The sequence below is a fragment of the Triticum aestivum genome, chromosome 4B (genome assembly GCF_018294505.1).
Source record: "Triticum aestivum cultivar Chinese Spring chromosome 4B, IWGSC CS RefSeq v2.1, whole genome shotgun sequence".
Classification (NCBI taxonomy): Eukaryota; Viridiplantae; Streptophyta; class Magnoliopsida; order Poales; family Poaceae; genus Triticum; species Triticum aestivum.
In genome coordinates this window covers 601,151,245-601,173,390 of record NC_057804.1, presented here as the reverse complement: position 1 = coordinate 601,173,390, position 22,146 = coordinate 601,151,245, and the positions used below count along the sequence as shown (strand labels likewise).

The following is a 22,146-nucleotide window of genomic DNA, read 5'->3' as shown; positions in this document are numbered from 1 at the left end:
GAATTTATGTCATTTACATGTAGGATTAAAATTTGTGTAGTAACTAACAGTAATAGCGAGATCATTTCGGTCAAACTTCGAGCACAATGAGTTCAGTATTTGAATCTCACGCTATTTGTATTCACAATAGCTAAATACCAATGTGTGTTGCTCGTATTTATGAAAGTTCAATCTATAATAAAGATAATTAGGAAAATTAAAATTAAAATGTATGAAACCTAGAAGATGAAAATTATGGATATGGATATTACCATGTCATACTTCATATATTTTTTGACAATCTTTGTCATAAAGGCACTATCTTTTTGTATTCCAAAGTTGCCATCCCGTCTTAATAGTGAGGTAATAAAAGGACTCTCAAGATATATTTTTATTATCATTGTGGACATGTATTTGGTCCTTTATAAAACACACACACACACACACACACACACAAAACACACACAAATACACACACTATTCTGATCACGGGATCCTAATATTATTCTGATCATAAGCTGAACATCCTGAGTTACACAACCTGAACTTCCCTTTGTATAGGAACCCGACCTTTGGGCTATCTTCGCAACCGTGCCTCTCCCCGCGAATTATTCTGGCCAGTCATGTTTTATGTGATGTAAGTGTAATCCGCAAACTGTTTTTAGCAACTAAATGCCCGTTTTAAATAGGAATCTCGCTCGTTGGCGGATTTGATCTCGGGTCGTGATGAACATGTGTCTGTTACAAGTTTTAATGCATGATGTGGATGTTGTCGAAGCTCGGGCACGATGGGAATTAGGTTTTGGTATGAGTTTTGATGTAGGGCGGAACCCTAGGGGCCGATCTTTCACGTTTGGAGAGTATCCTACGAGGAACACAAAGAACACGTGGAAGAAAGCGAGGGAGAACACGGGAGGGGGGGGGGACAAGAGATTCACTCAACCGACACGAATACGATCACACAAGTGGTAGATCATCGAGGCACAAAGTAACACGAGATCCAAAGTCAACAAGGGACGATACAAAGGGTAACCGTTCTTCTCCGGGAGGAGGTCTTGATTGTCTTCTCTGGATGGAGGTCTTGAATCCAAGTGGATCTTCTCCGAAGAGGCCGCGGTCTCTCACGATGGAGGAGATACTAATGGATGAGTAATGCTCTATCTCAAATGAGCTAAACCAATGCTAACCCTAAAATGTAGGTGGAGATGGAGTATATATAGTCTAAGGGGGGAAAGGGTACATGGACCTCGGTCCGGTTACACTGCATGCAGGTAGGGGGCCGGATGTCCGGGCGTCGGGCCGGATGTCCGGGCCTTCCCGTGGTGCCGGATGTTCAGGCTTAGGGGGGCGGATGTCCGGGCCGGTGTAGCCGGCCACAGTGCTCCCTGGATAGGATGGGGTCTGGATGTCCGGTCGAGGGGCCGAATGTCCGGGCGCTCGGGACGGGCCGGATGTCCGGGCTGACGAGGCACAACTTCTGGACGGTTCTGTGATGGACGCTGGATGTCCGTGTTTCGGGCCGGATGTCCGGGCTGGGGCCGGATATCCGGGCTGGGGCCGGATGTCCGGTGCCTGTATATGCTTGGTGCTGGCTCCTTGTTGCTGGTGATGCTTCTAGGGGCCGGATGTCCGGGGCTTGAGGCCGGATGTCCGGTGCCTGGGGGCTTCTCCGGTTCCTTTCGTCGATCCTCTTCATCCATGTACTTGGGGACTTGTCCGTCTTCGCGTGCATCTTGGAGGGGGTCCTCTTGACACCTGATCATGAATAGCATATCGGCCTTAGGTAGTAGCCATGTCTCGAGTGGATCATATGTGATATCGCTAAGGAAGGAAGTCACCTCGTTCTCAAGAGCTCTAGCTTGTACTCGTGTCATGGGTCCTTTTGGTGCTTGGTGAGACGATGGTAGGTCCATGGGGATGACCGTTGGATGCTCCGCATCATATCCCCTCCCTTGGGAAAGATCCGACCTAGGATCGAAATCCTCATCACCATGGTACGGGGAGAGATCCTTGACATTGAAGATGTCGCTCACGGAGTACTTGTCGCGTGGGATGTCGATCTTGTTGGCGTTGTTGTTGTAGCGTTCTAGCACCTTGAAGGGTCCATTGGCTCGAGGTAGAAGTTTGGACTTGCGTTCGTTGGGGAAGCGGTCCTTGCGAAGGTGTAGCCACACGAGATCTTCGATGTTGAATATCATGGGTTGCTTGTTGATGTTGAGCTTGGTCGCTAGTCGTTGTACTTGGCGCTCGATGGTGTGCCTTGTATCTTCATGCATCTTCTTGATGTAGTTTGCACGGGCACTTGCGTCGTGGTTGGTGCGCTCTTTTAGAGGAAGAGGTAGAATGTCCAATGGAGACAACGGGTTGAAGCCGTAGACGACCTCGAAGGGGGACTTGCTAGTCGTTGAATGTCTTGCACGGTTGTAGGCGTACTCGGCGTTGGGTAGACACTCCTCCCACTCCTTGATGTTCTTCTTGATCAACACGCGAAGTAGAGTGGAGAGCGTACGGTTTGTCACCTCCGTTTGGCCGTCGGTTTGAGGATGGTATGCGGATTGGAACAAGAGCTTGATTCCGAGCTTAGCGCATAGCGTCTTCCAAAAGTAACTCAAGAACTTGACGTCGCGGTCCGAAACAATCGTCTTTGGCACTCCATGGAGTCGCAAGATTTCCCTACAAAAGAGATTGGCAATATGTGAAGCATCGTCTATCTTGTTGCAAGGAATGAAATGTGCCATCGTAGAAAATCGGTCCACAACAACAAACATGGAATCCTTTCCATTTTGAGTTCTAGGCAAACCAAGTACAAAATCCATGCTAATGTCTTCCCAAGGTTGATAAGGAATAGGAAGAGGTATGTAAACACCATGGGATTGAGCTTTAGACTTAGCTTTGCGACATGTCGAGCATCGGTTGGTGAAGCATGAGACGTCGCGGAACATCTTGGGCCAAAAGTAGTTCTTGTAGAGCGTGGCGAATGTCCTGTCGCGTCCAAAGTGTCCCATGAGTCCGCCTCCATGAGCTTCTTGCAAAAGGAGCAAACAAAGAGAAGACTTGGTAATGCAAAGTTTGTTAGCTCTCATAAGATAATCATCATTGATGTAATATCATTCCCAAGATGTGTGCGTCAAACACTTAGCATAAGAAATAGCAAAGGAGGGGTCATTCGCATACAAGTGTTTTATGTGCTCAAAGCCAATAACATTCAACTCAAGTTTAGTGACAAGCGTGCATATGCGGGAAAGCGCATCCGCAACTACATTTTCCTTACCCTTAATGTACTTGATCACATAGGGGAAAGATTCAACAAATTCACTCCATTTGGCATGACACTTGTTCAACTTAGTTTGGCCTTTTAAGTACTTAAGCGTTTCATGATTGGTATGGATGACAAACTCATGAGGTCTAAGGTAATGTTCCCAAACATGTAGCACACACACTAAAGCATACAATTCTTTGTCATATATGGGATAGTTAAGTTGAGCACCGAAGAGTTTTTCACTAAAATATGCAATGGCTCGTTTTTCTTGCATCAAAACTCCGCCAATTCTGGTACCACTTGCATCACAATGAACCTCAAAACTTTTGTAAAAGTTGGGCAAAGCAAGAATGGGAGCATGAGTAAGCAAAGACTTGAGCTCATCAAAAGCGGTGGATTGCAAAGATCCCCAAACAAAAGGAACATTCTTCTTACTCAAGGCATGCAAAGGAGCGACAATAGTGCTAAAATCTTTCACAAAGCGACGGTAAAAACCTACAAGGCCAAGAAAACTGCGCACTTATTGCAAATTAGTGGGTTGGGGCCAAGTTTTAATTGCCTCAATTTTAGATTCGTCAACATGAACACCCTTGGAAGAGACAACAAAACCCAAGAAAACAAGTTTGTCAACACCAAACATGCACTTTTTCATGTTGGCATAAAGACGTTCCTTGCGAAGAGTTTGCAAAACATCCCTAACATGATTTAGATGCTCTTTCATGGATTTGCTAAAAACAAGAATGTCATCGAAGTAAACCACAACAAACACTCCAATATAACGACGAAGCACAAAATGCATAAGACGCATGAAAGTATCAGGAGCTTCCGATAAACCCATAGGCATAACTAACCACTCGTACAAGCCAAATTTGGTTTTGAAAGCGGTTTTCCATTCATCACCCTCTTGTATGCGGATTTGATAATAGCCACTTTTAAGATCAATCTTTGAGAAAAAGGCGGCACCGCTAAGTTCATCAAGCATATCATCTAGGCGAGGAATGGGATGCCTATAGCGAACGGTAATAGCATTGATAGGTCTACAATCAGAACACATGCGATAACTTCCATCTTGCTTAGGAACAAGTATAACCGAAACGGCACAAGGGCTTCAGCTTTCACGTACATGGTCGTTGTCGATTAGTTGTTGTACTTGCCGTTGTATCTCCTTAGTTTCTTCGGGGTTGACACGGTATGGAGCTTTGTTTGGTAGAGGTGCTCCAGGGATGAGGTCGATTCGATGCTCAATGCCTCATAGAGGAGGTAGACCTGGAGGTAGCTCATCGGGGAAAACATCTTGGAATTCCTGCAAAAGAGGTTGAAACACTAAAGGTAGATCGTGAGAGGTGTTAGTTTTTGGGTCCCCATCCTTGCACACAAGGACAAAGTGCATAACACTTGATGGGTTCTCACACACTTCTCTCATCTCACTTTTGGTGGCAAATAGAACTAGGTTTTTCTCTCTAGGAGAAGAGGCGCTCAAGTTTGTCTTGTGGCTCTCACTCGCTTTTTGGTGGATCACTTTCTCACTCTTCTCTCTATGGGTGGTTTGCTTGTCGGCTATCACTTGACTAGGAGACATAGGTCATAGTACATACTCCTTCCCTTTCATCTTGAAGCTATAGTGATTGGTACGCCCGTTGTGGATGACGCCGCGGTCGTATTGCCATGCTCAACCAAGAAGGAGGTGGCAAACAGACATCGGGACGACATCACACTCCAAAGTGTCCTCATATGCACCAATTTTGAAGGAGACTTGGACCGTATGCTCAACTCGTATAGTGACGGAATCACTAAGCCATTGAACCTTGTATGGGTGCGCGTGCTTCATCTTGACCAATTGCAGCTTGGAACATAGCTCTTCACTTGCCAAGTTGTGGCAACTACCTCCATCGATGATGACCTTGACGGACCTTCCGTTGATGCCGACCTTAGTGTGGAAGATGTGGCATCTTTGGTCTTCTTCTTGTTGATTTTGGAGAGTCAAGACTTTGGAGACAACGAGAGTGGGGCTCGAATCTTCATCACAAAAGACTTGATCATCTTCATCCTCGTTCACGCGCCGGTGCATGGCCACTTGCTCAATGGCTTCCATCTCCTCGTCACTCATGGAGTCATAGGTTCCATCATCGTTGAGGATCATGGTGCACTTGTTGGTGCACTCATAGGATTTGTGGCCTCGATCGCCGCAAGTGAAACACTTGAAGGATCTTGTCTTGACGGTCTCATCGGTTGGAGTAGATGATGAAGCGCGCGGCTTGAAGTTTCTTGTAGTAGGGAGAGGATGGCTTGAGGTTGTCGAAGTTCGCTTGTAACTTGACTTGTTGTCATTGCTTGTAGATGGCTTGGTTGAGGTAGACATTGGAGTCATTGAAGCCTATGTTGGAGAAGCCGTATGTCTTGGATGAGTACTTGGCGTACTTGAAGTCATCTTGCACTTGATGTTCCGCCTTGGTAGCTTGATGCACGAGCTCAATGAGGTTGGAGTAGGGTTGGAAGTCAGAAATCTTCTTGATGGGATTGAGGCCATTCAAGAAGCGTGCCATGGTTTTCTCATCATCTTCTGTGACATTAGCTTGAATCATGGCTATATCCATTTCCTTGTAGTATTCTTCAACACTCTTTGTTCCTTGCTTGAGGAGTTGGGAGCTTCTTGAAGAGATCGCGGTTGTAGTAGGTGGGCACAAAACGTGCTCGCATGACATCCTTCATTTGAACCCAAGTGGTGATTGGTGGTTCACCTCTTGATTCTCGGCGCTCAAGGACTTGTTCCCACCATATGAGCACATAGTCTTGGAACTCAGGTGAGGCCATAGCAATCTTCTTCTCTTCCTCATAATTGTGCAAACAAAAGATTTTGTCGACCTTCAATGCCCATGAGAGGTACTCTTCGAATCATTACTTCCATTGAACTTGGGCATTGTGAACTTTAGCTTGCCATAGCGGTGCTCTTCATTTTGTTGTTGTCGAGGGTGATGATGACGCCCTTGACGTGGAATATAATCAACCTCATGTTTCTCTAGACGTGGAGGAAGTTCATGATCAGCTTGCTCTTCTTGAACTTGAGGTTAAGGTGGAACTTGTCGAGCTTGAGGAACTTGAGGAACTTGACGTTGCACTCGCGGTTGGTAGTTACGCTCTTGGATTTATTCTCGAAGTGCTTCCTCTTGATTGCGCCTATCGCGGTTGCAGTTGGCGATGGCTCGACTCGATTCTTGAAGGGCACGTTGCGCCTCAAGAGCTTGTGCTTCACGTTGTTGTTGTTGAAGACGTTGAGCCTCGGCGTCTTGTTCCTCTTGGTGTAGACGTGCTCGTTCTTCCTCTTGGCGATGGTGACGTCGTCATTCTTGAGCTTGAGCAAAAGCAACTTGGTGTGGTGGAGGACGAAGTTCTTGCTCGTCGACTTGCTCTTTGTGAATGCTTGTCGTGTAGAGGATTGCGAGATGTATGACGGTCTTGACGCGCGGCTCGGCGAAGAGTGTTCGATGTTGGGGTACTTGAGCCAGAGAGGGTGACGTCGGAGTGTCGACTTGAGCGGCTCCGTCTTGAGTATGAAGAAGTGGAGGGATGGCGGTTCACCATCAAAGCACGGATCTCGTCCATTCTTTCATCATTCTCTTGCTTGTGAGAGTCGAACTTGTTGTCGAAGTAGTCTCTTGTTTGTTGCTCGGAGAGTCGCAAGTCAGTGGCGAGATTGTCGATGCGGTCGCTCATTGCTTGTTGCTCTTGATGCAACACTCGTTGAGCACCAAAGAGGTAGCTCTTGGTGACAAATGAGGATATGTCGTCGTCTTGCTCGATGAGGGGCGGATTGGTTGAAGAACTTGGCCTATCCATCATTTCAAGCAAAATGTAAGTGGTAGAAGGAGAAGAACGTATACCAAATGTACCTTGACCGATGTTGAAGATGAATCAAGTTCACTCAAATGCAGACAATGAAATAGCACTATTGGTACCAATTCTTGTCGGTTCTCACACCTACAGAAGTAAAAGCTTATGGTGGAGCTTGGTTAGGATGGTGGCACAAAATTTGATGCAATTTTAAGTGAGCTTCAATAATGTTGGAAAAGATTCACAAATTTGCAAATGCAACAAGTAGACCAAGCAAGTAGTGGTACACGGAAACACACACGCAAATAGATAAGTGGGGTTGTGCAAACCAAAAATGAGCCAAAATGTGGAGTACACGAAAATGCTCTTGTTGCACAACGCTAGAGAGACACTAGCACGATTGCACAATAGGCGGATACGGTACTTGTGCACAACCTACTAGGCAAAAATGCAACGACCTCTAACCCAAGTATGTTATATGTATGGTATTTCGGTGATATGATCCAAGATGATCGGATATGACAATCTTAATGTAGTATGATGCTATGGTTCTTGCTTATAAGCTCTTTACTTATCTTTCCCACTTTGCTTAAATGCTTGTTTGGCTCTTTCACTTTTGAGATCTTTTCTCATGCAAAACTTCACGAACCAAGATAGCAATTGTCTATGCGGTGACAACTTTGTGACACAAAAGGTGATACCGATATATGCACCACTATGGTATGGTATGTATGCTATGGAGTATGATCACTAATGTGCACAAGTCACGTTGCCGGCAATACTCAATGGCTAGTCTCGATGGGTAAGCAACGCAAAAGTAAGGCTATGTGGTTATCAATGCAAATGCAAGGAGGTGACAAAGATGTCGTCGAAGTTACCGTCCTTGGCGATGACGAGTCCTTTGCGAAGATGAGCGGTGGTGATGGTGACGTCGAACCGTACCTATATAGCCGAAACACAGTAGGACACGGGAACCACACTCAAAATCTCAAAGACCAAAACGGGTCAAAGTGTGTAGGAGGTGGTAGCGGTAAGCGGTGGTGGTGCTTGCGAAAAGCGGTGGTGGTAGGAGGAAATATGCGTGGGCACCAGGGCAAAATTGGGCGAAGATATGGTGGAAAAATGGAGCGGAGGGTGGAGCTGCGGCTGACAGGGGCCGGATGTCTGGGCTAGGCGCCGGATGTCCGGGCTGCCGGATGTCCGGTGGACTCGGCCGGATGTCCGGGCTCCTAGATCCGGGGACGAACACGATGAACTCCGCGGGGAAAAGGGCAACTCCAGGCAAAATTTGGACGAATTTGTGGACGAAAATTGCGGGGGAGATGGGGGAAAGCTAGATCCACACATTGCAAAGCAGATCCGTGGATCAAATCCAACAAAACTTCAACACACCAACAAATCACAAAAAAAATTGGGGCTTCTTTTGGTGGGGAATTTTTGGATTTAGGACAAAAACAACAAAATCAAGATAGAAAACACGGGGTAGGGGCTCCAAAACGTGATCAACGTGGCTCATGATACCAAGATGATCTAGGGTGGAACCCTAGGGGCTGATCTTTCACATTTGGAGAGTATCCTACGAGGAGCACGAAGAACACACGGAAGAAAACGATGGAGAACACGGGGGGGGGGGACAAGAGATTCACTCAACCAACACGAATACGATCACACAAGTGCTAGATCATCGAGGCACAAAATAACACGAGATCCAAAGTCAACAAGGGACGATACAAAGGGTAACCGTTCTTCTCTGGGAGGAGGTCTTGATTGTCTTCTCCGGATGGAGGTCTTGAATCCATGTGGATCTTCTCCGAAGAGGCCGCGGTCTCTCACGATGGAGGTGATCCTAATGGATGAGCAATGCTCTATCTCAAATGAGCTAAACCAATGCTAACCCTAAAACGTAGGTGTAGACTGAGTATATATAGTCCATGGAGTGAAAGGGTACATGGACCTCGGTCCGGTTACACTGCACGTAGGCAGGGGGCCGGATGTTCGGGCGTCGGGCCGGATGTCCGGGACTTCCCGTGGCACCGGATGTCCGGGCTTAGGGGGCCGGATGTCCGGGCTGGTGGAGCCGGCCACGGTGCTCCCTGGATAGGACGAGGTTCGAATGTCCGGTCGAGGGGCTGGATGTCCGGGCGCTCGGGATGGGCCGGATGTCTGGGCTGACGAGGCACAGCTTTTGGACGGTTCTGTGATGGACGCCGGATGTCCGGGTTTCGGGCCGGATGTCCGGGCTAGGGCCGGATTTCCGGTGCATGTAGATGCTTGGCGCTGGCTCCTTGTTTCTGGTGATGCTTCCAGGGGCCGGATGTCCGGGGCTTGAGGCCGGATGTCCGGGGCCTGGGTGCTTCTCCGGTTCCTTTCGTCGATCCTCTTCATCCATGTACTTGGGGACTTGTCCGTCTTCGTGTGCATCTTCGAGGGAGTCCTCTTGACACCTGATCATGCATAGCATATCGGACTTAGGTAGTAGCCATGTCTAGAGTGGATCATATGTGATATCGCTAAGGAATGAAGTCACCTCGTTCTCAAGAGCTCTAGCTCGTGCTCGTGTCATGGCTCCTCTTGTTGGTTGGTGAGACGGTGGTAGGTCCATGGGGATGACCGTAGGATGCTCCGCATCAAGTTTTGTCGTGGAAACATCACAACAGATGTCCTAGTGTGAGGACTTAGTCGTGAGGCCAACGCATCTATGTGGTAGCTTGAGAGGGGTTGATTGGGACGAGAGACACGAGACGGATCAATACACAAGACAAGGATTTAGACAACTTCGGGCCCCGGGAAACATCATCCGGTAATAGCCCTACATGCTGTTTGTGGCTAGATCTCATTATGCTCATCAGGGAGATGCCACATAAGTCGACTCCCTTGTCTAGTCTTAGAGATTCTTTTTCGTCTCCCTCTTGGGGTGCCCTGCCCCTCCTTATATAAGTTGAAGGGGCGGGTTACATGTGGAGTCCTATTAGGATTAGGACTAGTCTATTACAAGTGGAGTCCTAGTCTTGCTTCCTTTGTAAGGGAATATTCCCTACGCTTTCCTCTTAAGCCGGACCACCATAACATGAGCTGTCCTTCTGGGCCTTGGGCCTAGTCTTCTATCTAACCCGCCGTCAGGGCCATCCGTGAGTCACCAGGCTCATGAGTCGTCAGACCAGTGATCCGCCAGACTCGTGAGTCGCCAATCCTTCGGCGGGTTACCAATGAAACGCCAAGTCCAGCCGGGTCATACTTCCGGTCGGGTCATACCACGGGGTATATCCCCGACATTAGACCCTAGTCTAATTTGGATTTATCCATGTTAAAGTGATCCTGTAAAATAAAAACAAGAACAAACTTGATAGGTTGTGCTTTGGGTTAAATATTTTCCTGAACCGGCACCTGATCATCCTTAAGTCCTTATCATTTCCTCCTGGCTACGCATTCATGATATCATAGCAAATATCCTTTAGCAGATGTGTTCGAACATCACGAATGCAAAAAATCCGGGCACTTCTTCTGAAAAATCCGGGTCAATAGGCCAGCTTCATAACCAATTTGCTGACATTGGCTCTTGTAGGGAAATATTAAAAGAAATAATCCATTTGAATCGGTTTCCAAAGCACCGGCTTAATAAATATTGGTCTTGAAATACTCATCTGATTTTCAGCCGACTTGAAGATGTAGACTTGCCAATTTATGATTACCAAAATTGCCGGGTTATAAATAGATGATGCTGAGTCATAATTGTTGCCGATGCCGGGTCATGATTGTTGAAGACACCAGGTCAATCTGGTCTGCTCAAAACTGAGAATTTGAAGATTTTTCTCCCTTATATGCATATCACCTGTAGCCCCCAAGTGCTGGGTTGTCATGCTTGCAGCAACCTGGGACTTGTAATTGCCTTGTGCTCATAAAAACTTCAATCGATGTAGCCCCCAAGGGCTGGGTCATTATGCTATAATGAGCAGGAACTATTGTATATAATTCATTGATAATATCATCATATGATGTAATCTCCACCACGGGAACATCCACAAGGTTAAAAGCTTTGTACTCTACCAACTGAGTAGTGGACCTTTTTTAATATAATGAATTAGGGCTTGTGTACCTTGAGGTTTTGACAGGAGCAATTGGTAGCCCCCAAGGGCCGGCTCATTAGAATGTGATGAGTCGGATCTTCCATAAAGTGAGCCAAAAAAAGAGTTTGCATTAGCCCCCAAGTGCCATGGTGCATGCTGGCAGTGACATGGGACTTGCATATTTAATGTAATCTCAACTTGAATAATGTAGCCCCTAAGTGCCGGGTCGTAAGCCTGCAGCGACTCGGGACTATTCCCTCCATTGCAGATTAAATCATATCCATTGATAAAGAAATAATAGTCATTGCGCTGAAGCGACTTTGAAAACCTCAATCATAATACTGGGTATTGATAACCATAATAAAAATCCAGCCATGTTGGCTATTCAAGATTTGAATAATATAATCCGGTATGAAAACCTCAATCATTCAATATCATCATGAAAATCCAGCCAAGTTTGGTTATTAGAAATTTGAATACCTTATCAGTTGACAAGTAAACCCAAAGTTTAAATACTCGTGGCTCTTGGCCGATGTCGACTTAATGCGCATTCATTGTAAGCCGGAATTTCATAACCCGGCGGCTTATAGCCTTTGAGAAAATCAAGAATTGATAACCCTTTTGAGACACCAATTTCAATCTTTGATGATGGGCTTAAACTTAATCATTTATGTAATTCATAGCTCTCTAAATCCTGCACAGAGTTTAAACAACATATGCTCTGACGACTTAACATCAAAAGCCAGGGCAGGTCATAATATCTTGCATATAGCCACTGATATGTAAAAAGTAGTCATAGATAGGGCTGGTAAGAACCAGAACGTTAAACATAACTAACAATATCATACCTATGATATTGAATTGTACTGCCGGCTTATGTTACCTGTGCAGTAAGGGTGATAACCCAATATTTTAGAAGCCAAAACTTCCAAGTGTTTGATGATTTCCATATGCTGGCAACTTATCATCCCAAATTAAGCCGGGTTAATTGAAACCACTTATATCCTTCAGACGTAAGCAAAAAGTAGCAAGAGAAACCCGGGAAAACATTTCAAAAGACTTAAATTAGCAAAGAGAGAAAAAACACGAGGCTATGTTCTCTTTGGTGAACGACACCTATGTTCGAACAAGAAGCCGGACCAAAAGGGTTAATGGCTATGTTCTATTTTGGTGAACGACATCTATGTTTGAATAGGAAGCCCCCAAGGGGCTTTTGGCTTTGCGCCGATCAAGTGGGTACCGACATCTATGTTCTCTTTGGTGAGTGACACCTATGTTTGAACAGGAAGCCCCCAAGCGACCTTAAGTTTTGGCATTGCGCCGATCAAGTGGGTACCGGCAGCTATGTTCTCTTTGGTGAGTAACACCTATGTTTGAACATGGAGCCCCCAAATGACCTTGAGACATTTTTTAATGACTCTGATTCGAATACAATCAGAGTCGGACCAAAAGGGGTTAAGCTATGATTCGAAGACGACCCAACCCCCAAATGATCAAGATGTTTGAACAACTATGATTCGAATACAACCAGGAAGCTATGCCAAAGGAGTTAAGCTTGATTCGAATACGATCAGCCCCCATTGGTCATTTAAGCAGGGTACCTATGTTTGAGTTGTGCTTTGCAACAGACTCTCTTTGGTCCCTTTAATTTTTTTGAGAACTCGAACTTGTGAGTAATGAATTCTTCTTGAACCGGGCGTTGAGCCGGATATTGAAAGCTTCGGAGTTTTATGAGAGACAAATTTCCCTTGAGCCGGATTTTAAACTGGATATTGAGCTTCAATGCTTTGTAAGAGACAGATTTACCTTGAACCGGATTTGAAACCGACATTCTTCATTTTGAGATGACCTTTAAATTTTTATCAATATAGCAGTAGCCTTCGGGACCGGGTTATCTTCCCTCCACTGACCCGGAGTTATTGAATCTGTCTTTGAACTGGCGGTCATTTACTGAGTCATGTGATTGTAGCTCCCGAGTCTTAAGACGACTCGAGGAGTTGTTTTGAGATTCTCCATTTTTGACCATAGCAGAAGATGTATATCATTGGTGTTGATAGCGCGATGTAAATCCACAGAAATGTTGAGGTGATTGCGGCGGGTTATAAATGATCCCGTATGAGCCGTGTCAGCAACTCGGTCAATGGTTCCTTCTAACTGGCTGTTTAAATTTAACTAAACTGTAGTGGCGACGACTTGTGTGCCTGTCCATTGAGCCATCCACTGCAGACGGCGGCTGATAATACATGATAATTTGTCTCCAATTTGTTGGAAGGAAACCGGGCTACCCAAGCAGTGACTTGCTCATACTCAATAATCAGCTCATGCAGACAGATGTGGCCCGGTATGTTGATATAGACCAGGCTGCGAGAGACAGACGGTAAAGACGACTGTAGCATCAGAGGCGGTACAGACAGATGAGCTGGTCACGGCGTTGTAAGCCAGCGCGGACGGGCGAGTCAACCACGTCGTGTTGATGTAGTGAACAATTGTCCTGTATCAAAAACATTGCAAACAAGAGTAATTTGTTCTTTGACAAAAAACAATGTATGCTAATAAACTTGAACAGATAGATATCACCTGATTGTTTGAATGACGGATGATTCGTTCAACACAAAAGAGGTGGCTCAGGCAGACCAACGACTCAATATAGCCCGGGTGGCTCAACACGGCAGAGGCGGCTCAACGCGGCCCCGACGTCTCAACACAGCAGCGAAACAGAGGTATCACCATGGCAGCGTCTCAAAAACTGCAACGACAGCATGTTGGAAGCGGCGACTTGAACAACTTGAATGGGACGCGAGTCGACCCGAAGGCAGGTGGCGGCGCATTGTGTGATGAGTACTCAACTAGCACATGGTAGATGAATTTGCAGTGGCCAAAACAGCGGTGATAGCCAGCGCTCGAGGTAAGCTGGGACAGCCGGCGGCTTAAAGACAGCCCGGCTGCTCGTGTCGACTCATCGATTTAAATGCAGACACAACCGGAGGAAGAGCAGGACGTCCAGGCACCGGCGGCTCGTGAGCGGCGGCTCAGAAGCGGAGGGTAGGGCCGGCCACAACGGTGTCGGTTTGTGGTGCACGAGGCGGCTTGCTGGCAGCGGCAGCTTGCAGTAGAATCAACAACCAAATTTGCCCCGTGAGAATCTTTGATAGAATCGCTTGCTGCTTGTCCCTGCAGCTCGGACATAAACGGAGACCGCCACAGTGGCTCTTCCACGGTGTAGGTGATTTGGAGTAGCAATCTAAAAACCGGCCAGCGCAGCGGCTACGTGAAGGTCGACCAGTGTGGCGGCTTACCGTGATGGCTCAAGGCCGCAAAGGGGCAGCACCTCACCGCTAAGGTGAGACAGCAGCGGAGGCGTGAAGTGCCAGGTGGCCCCACAGGGCGATTCCCCAGTGGCGGCTCTCTGCGAGGCGGCGTTTTGCCGTGCAAGGAAGTGGCAGGTCAAGCCGAGGAGTCCGAGTCCATGGATAATTCGCTCCCGGGTGGTAGCTGTTTCCGGGTCGACCCCAGTTGAATAGGTCGGGTGTGGCCAGTCAGAGAGTGTTTTGCCGTGATCATCCCCACGGGCTTTACCTTGTATTTATACATGGGCAACCTTGATTGCCAAGTTTACAACAGATTACATGAGATCCTAAGGATCAATCTACACAACTCGTATAGGAATGTATCCTAACCAAATCAATCAGCCAAGATATGACTCGATTGTTTAACATTCCCCCGCAAACTCAGACTATGCAAAGGTTGAGGTTGGACCGCAATCGAGTCAACATGATCTTCGTGAAAGGTTTAGTAAATGCATCGGCGACTTGATCAGCTGATGAAACAAAACGAACGTCGAGAGCTCCCATGGCAACCTTCTCTCTCATGAAATGGAAATCCACCTCAATGTGCTTGGTGCGTGCATGAAATACTGGGTTGGCTGTGTGGTACGTCGCGCCGAGGTTATCACACCATAGAACAAGTGCTTGAGGTTGAGCAACCTGCAGCTCCTTTAGCAATGACTGCACCCATGTCGCTTCGGCTGTACCGTTTGCCAACACCTTATACTCCGCCTCGGTCGACGATCTCGAGACTGTAGGCTGCTTCCGTGCGCTCCAAGAAATGAGGTTAGGTCCAAAAAATACAGCGAACCCGCCTGTTGATCGCCTATCGTCGCCGCAGCCCGCCCAATCGGCATCTGTGAATACACTTAGCAGAGTTGATGGCGATTGACGGATGGTCAGACCAGTGGATACTGTTCCTTTGACAAACCTAAGAATGCGCTTGACGGCATCCCAATGAACATCAGTGGGACATGATAAGTATTGACAGACCTTGTTTACTGCAAATGAAAGATCTGGCCGTGTTAAGGTTAGGTACTGAAGGGCTCCCACCGTGCTTCTGTACCTGAAGGCTTCAGCTTCATTCAGTCCACGTCCGGAGTCACGAGTAAGCTTCTCATGTGTACACATTGGTGTTGAAACTGCTTTGCAATTTGCCATGTCAGTACGCTGCAACAAATCCATAGCATACTTTTTCTGTGTAAGAGTTATTCCCCCGGAATTGGGAAGCACTTCAATACCAAGAAAATAATGAAGTGATCCAAGGTCCTTGACAGGAAATGTGGCAGAAAGTCGCTGAAGCAGGTTTGTCATAGCTGACTGAGAGGAGCTGACGATGACGATGTCATCCACGTAAACAAGCATGTAGACGGTGACGCCGGCATCAACGAGAATGAACAGTGAAGTGTCGGCAGCCGAAGGAGAGAAACCGAGCTGTTGAAGGCACTCACTGAGACGAGCATACCAGGCACGGGGTGACTGCTTCAGTCCATACAATGCCTTGTGCAACTTGCAAACATAATCTGGCCGAGATGGATCCTGGAAGCCAGGAGGCTGCTGCATATAGGCTTCATCAGCGAGTATTCCGTGCAGAAATGCATTGCTGATGTCTAACTGACGGAAATGCCAACCACGGGAGACACCAAGAGACAACACCAGACGCACGGTGGCAGGTTTAACAACCGGAGAAAAGGTGTCCAAGTAATCAAGCCCATACTGCTGAGTGAAACCACGGGCTACGAGACGTGCCTTGAACTTGTCGAGGGAGCCATCTGCCTTGTGTTTCACCTTGAAAACCCATTTACAGCTGATGATATTCTTGCCGGGAGGTCGAGGCACCAGCGACCAGGTCTCATTCTGCTGTAGGGCGAGGAACTCGGCCTCCATTGCCTGGCGCCACTGCTCATCAGCCAAGGCGTCCCGGTAAGAGCGCGGCTCAGCATGGAAAGCACGTCGGCGGGGATCATAGTGGATGGTGCCGTCACTCGGCACCAATGTCTTGGCGATATTGTTCTGAAGCCGCGTGGTCATTGGATGCAGCGTGCCGGCCGTAGCGTCCAGAGGAGTCGCCGGCGTGCCGGCCGGAGCGTTGAGAGGACGCGTCGGCACGTTTGTGGGTGAAGCAGCAGGAGGTGATGCTGTTGGAGACGGCCCATCGGACGAAGGGCTGGCGACGAGCGAGTCCTGGTCAGCACCAGACACCGCAGGCGACAGATGAAGACGCCACACAGGGGAGGTCAGGCTGTGTGACCCAGGCCCAGGTGACGTAGCTTGATCACGCGGCGAGCCAGCTGCATGGCCGCGCCGTGGCGTGCATGGGGACGTGCACTCGACCGACGTCGATTGCTGTGTTCCTGCATGGCACGGAGACGAGCTAGAACAAGGATTAGCGAGCAAAGTAATGTCATATGTCCGCATACTGTCATCCACGAGGGCTGGTTCGGCAGTGGGAAAAATGGAAGGAGGCGTGGGTAGTAACGAGGGTGTGGTGGTTGACGTAGAAGTTTTCTCGAACGGAAATACTAGCTCATCAAAAACAACATCCCTAGAGATGTAAATACGTCCTGTGGACCGATCTAAGCACTTGTATCCCTTGTGCATGGAGCTATAGCCCAAGAAAACGCATTGGCGCGAGCGGAACTCAAGTTTCCGATTATTGCACGGTCGGAGGTTGGGCCAACACGCACAACCAAACGCACGAAGAAAAGTGTAATCGAGCTTTTCATTGCGAAGGCAAGAGATGGGTGTGGAGTTTTGAAGAACTCGTGTGGGCATGCGATTAATGAGATAACATGCGGTAAGAAACGCCTCATCCCAAAAGCGAACCGGAAGTGAGGAATGAGCAAGGAGTGCTATGCCCGTTTCGACAATATGACGATGCTTTCGCTCAGCAATGCCGTTTTGCTGGCTCGTGTGGGGGCAGGAGACTCGATGAGTAATGCCCTCCTTTTGGAAATATCGATTGAGGCGATGGTACTCACCCCCCAGTCTGTTTGAACAGTTTTAATTTTTGCATTTAACATGCGCTCAACATGTTTTTGGAAGATATAAGATGCTTGTTCAACATCAGACTTACGTTTGAGGAGATATATCCACGTAAAATGACTAAAATCATCCAAGAAACTCACATAATATTTGAAACCACCAACTGAAGTAATGGCAGGACCCCATACATCTGAATGAATAAGTTCAAGTGGTTCACGAGTAACATGAGTGGAATCACAAAATGGTAATTGATGAACTTTTGCTCGTTGACAAGCATCACAAATACTAGACTCAAGAGAGGGTGCACAAGCGAATTTATTTGATCTAAGGACTGACTCAACGACAGCTTTCGAGGGATGATCTAATCTTCGATGCCATAGTTCTGGAGAGAGCTTAACAGCGGAGAGGACTCGGGGTCCGGGAACGACGACAGATGATTTATTGAAGCTTGGCACTGGGTAGAGACCGTTGCGACATCTACCGTGAAGAAGAACCGCCTTCGTTGCTCGGTCCTTAAGAGAGAAAAAATGAGGATGGAATTCAGCGAAAGCGTCATTGTCAGAAACAAGTTTGTGCACTGAAAGAAGATGCTTGTTGACATGTGGAACGTGCAAAATATTACGAAGATAAAGTGGCTTGGATGATGAACCAGAAATCGTGGAATGACCAATATGGGAAATAGACATACCTGCCCCGTTTGTGGCGTGCACCTTGTCCTTGCCGCCGTAGCGCTCATGGACGGCGAGGCGGTCGAGGTCGCTGGTCAGGTGATCTGTAGCACCCGTGTCAGCATACCAGTCCGTGTCGATGATGTATCCGCCGGAGCTGGTGTTGGCGATGTTGCCGGAATGCTCACATTGGTCCTCAGGTTGGTACGCGTGATTGAAGCGGTTGCGGCAGTGAAGTGCGTCGTGGCCGTACTTAGAGCAGACCTGACACTTCAGGTTGGAGAGGCCGCTACCGGCGTTGCCGCGGCCACGCCCGCCGCGGCCACGGCCTTGGCCACCTTGTCCTCCTTGGCCAGCACGTGCACCATGTCCACCACGGTGACCATCAGAACCACGTGCAGCAGTGTTGGCAGAAGGATGTATCTCGCCATGTGCCGCTTGCTGCTCGAGGCGGAGCTCAGCACTAAGGAGGAATGCATAAAAACTGCTGAGACTTACAGGTTCGTCGCGCATCGTGATCGACGCAACCAGTGGCTCGAACTCGGAGCCCAACCCAGCTAGCATGTAGCCGAGCACTTCGTCGTCAGAAAGGGGCTTGCCGATGGACGCCATCGCATCAGCGAACCCCTTCATCTTGCGATAGTAGTCCGAGGCAGAAAGGTCCTTCTTCTTCAGATTCGAGAGCTGGTACCTCAGCTGCATGATGCGTGCACGGTTTTGTGACGCAAACATGTCATGGAGAGCAGTCCACACATCGGCGGAGGTGGTCAGTTGCGTCATCTGACCGAGGATGTCCTCGGTCATGGATCCGAGAAGAGCGATCATGACAAGCTGATCCTGCTGGTACCAGCGAAGGAACTCCGGGTTGGCCACCTCGACGGCTGCATCGCCAGCGCCCTCCGTGATGGTGTGCGGCGGTACTTCCACCGTGCCGGCGACGTAGCCGAACAGGCCGTTCGCGGCGAGCGCGGGGACGGCCTGAGTCTTCCACAGCAGGAAATTTTCCCGCGTGAGGCGCAGCGTGATGAGGCTGCCGAGCGAGGAGACGGAGACCGGGGCAGAGGAGCTGGAACTGACGGCGAGGGTGCCGGCGTTGACAGAGACGAGAGTGCCGGCGGTGCCGAAAAGGGAAGCAGCGGAGGTACCGGTCATGGTGGGAGAGGAAGATTGGATCTTTTCGCTCTATATACCAAGTCAGAGAATGTTTTGCCGTGATCATCCCCACGGGCTTTACCTTGTATTTATACATGGGCAACCTTGATTGCCAAGTTTACAACAGATTACATGAGATCCTAAGGATCAATCTACACAACTCGTATAGGAATGTATCCTAACCAAATCAATCAGCCAAGATATGACTCGATTGTTTAACATGGCCTTCCTTTTGGTAATTAAAAACTGAACCAAGATTACTAGTAGCTCCACGTACTAGTGCTAGTTGCTGACTTTGACCAAAGCAATGGTTAGAAAAACGAATCTGGACCTGACCAACTGTCGTGGAAACGTCACGGCAGATGTTCTAGTGTGAGGACTTAGTCGTGAGGCCAACCCATCTATGTGGTAGCTTGAGAGGGGTTGATTGGAACGAGAGACACGAGACAGATCAACACACAAGACAAGGATTTAGACAGCTTCGGGCCCCGGGAAACATCATTTGGTAATAGCCCTACATGTTGTTTGTGGCTAGATCTCATTATGCTCATCAAGGAGACGCCGCATAAGCCGGTTCCCCTTTAGTTGTGTCTAGTCTTAGAGATTCTTTTTCTTCTCCCTCTTGGAGTGCCCTGCCCCTCCTTATATAAGTTGAAGTGGGCGGGTTACATGTGGAGTCCTATTAGGATTAGTATTAGTCTATTACAAGTGGAGTCCTAGTCTTGCTTCCTTTGTAAGAGAATATTCCCTACGCTTTCCTCTTAAGCCGGCCCACCATAACATGAGCTATCCTTCTGGGCCTTGGGCCTAGTCTTCTATCTGACCCGCCGTCAGGGCCATCCGTGAGTCGCCAGGCTCGTGAGTCGTCAGACCAATGAGCCGCCAGACTCGTGAGTCACCAATCCTCCGGCGGGTTACCAATGAAACGCCAAGTCCGGCCGGGTCATACTTCCGGCCAGGTCATACCGCGGGGTATATCCCCGACAAGTTTGGTGCACAATTTTTTGTTATTTCAGACGAATTTGAAATCGGCCGTGTTCTTCATCCGCTCGAGATGCATCCTCCGCTTCATATGATTTCTCGTTTTTCTATAAAGTTCGTTGGCTGATTTGCGTACTTTAGTGAAATTCAAGGCTTACTACGTCGTCAATTTCAACCGGGAGGGTCCATACGGTTTGATTTCTGGCGATTTGATGTTGGCACTCCAGCGGCTGTTGCACGGGGTGTTTTTTCATTTTTTTAGATTCGCCCTTTGGTCATTTTTGTTGTAGAAAGGGACTTGCCATATCATTTAGAAGGGTGTGCGGACGTGTTCTAATCAGGCGCAAAGGATTTTAAGTTTTGGACAAATTCGTTCATTCATATTTTTTCTAGATCATCTAATGGTCATTATACAAGATGGACTTCTGCGTTGTTCATACTTGAACTTTTGATTTTCCTTCTTTGCAAGGTAATGCAGCAAGTCCTCTGTATTTCTTTTTTTTTTCTGTCATTTTTCATTCTTTGCATTGGTTTTAATTTTTTTGACTTAGTCCCGTGAGCAACCATGGAGTTGGCTGATGGATATGCGTATTTTTTTTCTGGTATGTTTTCGTACTTCTAATAGTTGTTGGACTCCATTGAATAGCTATCCTGAACTTCTGTATGCTAATCATTTTTAACATGTTAATTTAAGGTTTTACAAAACCCTGAACTTCTATATCTTCACTATTTGAACTTCATATTTATAATTTTGTTTGTTATTTTTGGATTATTTAAATATTTGTAGATACTAAAATCGGCATTGCGCCTATCGACCCATGCGGTAGCGCGAGGCCGAGCCGGGTGGGTGGGTGGGTGGGGGGGGGGGGGGGTCGGGGGGGGGGGGGTCGGGACCCCCTCCCCCTGTGAGGCTGAGACAGGAACAAGCCGGAGTAGGCTACAATGCGGTGTGCCGCGTCGTCGCATGCGGAGGCGAGTCAGCCACTTCCGTGACCCCCACTATCTATCTTAGGGGTGTGGCTTTTGGGTGCGTGCAGTGGGGGTGGAAACAGAATAATCGCATTGCGCATGTCAACCTAGCACGCACCAATGTAGTAGCGCGAGGCCGAGCCGGGGGAGAGGGGGGTCGGGACCCCCCTCCCCTCCCCCTGCGAGGCCAAGACATGAACGAGCCGGAGCAGGCGACGACGCGGCGTGCTATGTTGTCGCATGCAGAGGCAAGTCTGTCACATCCGTGACCCCACTATCTATCTTAGGGGTGTGGCTCTGGGGTGCGTGCGGTGGGGGTAAAAATAGAATAATCGCATTGCGCTTGTCAACCTAGCGCGAGGCCGAGCCGGGGCCCGCGGGGACCCTCGGTGAGGCCGTGACAGGAATGAGCGCGGCGTGCCGCGTCGTCGCATGCGGAGGTGAGTCCGTTGCAGTGTGTACTTTGTGTGTAGCTGAATTTTGAACTTCTATATTGTTTCTAAGTTGTGTATTTTAGTTAGATATGGACTTCATATGTTTTTGTATTTGAACTTCTTCTTTTGTTTCTTAGTGTTTATTTATTCATATGCCTTACTTCGCTAATTAGTGTACTTGAACTTTTGTTCTATATTTTTTGAACTTATCCTTTGTTTGTAAGTGTTTATTTGTGTATGTATTTTTCTTCCCTTGGTAGTGTGTTTGCCATCAACTTTTGGTTTTAAGGGATACCCGCAGATTTGTTATTTGATCTTATCTTTTTAAAACTGATGCATTCAAATGGTGCATTCATTTTTCAACAGATGCATTTACTTTTTTAGTTGTTGGAGGGTAAACAGAGTCACAGAGAAGCTTATAATGACAATGATGTCAAGGTTACATACACATTGTTGTGTTGTACTGCTGTGATGGAGTTCTACTCATTTGAAAAGAATTTTGGG

General features: G+C 47.8%; 1 pseudogene; it reads right to left on the bottom strand.

The window, feature by feature from the left end:
- Positions 1-18,561: 18,561 nt before the first annotated feature.
- Positions 18,562-18,700, bottom strand: LOC123095335 (uncharacterized; annotated as a pseudogene).
- Between the last annotated feature and the right edge of the window lie 3,446 nt (positions 18,701-22,146).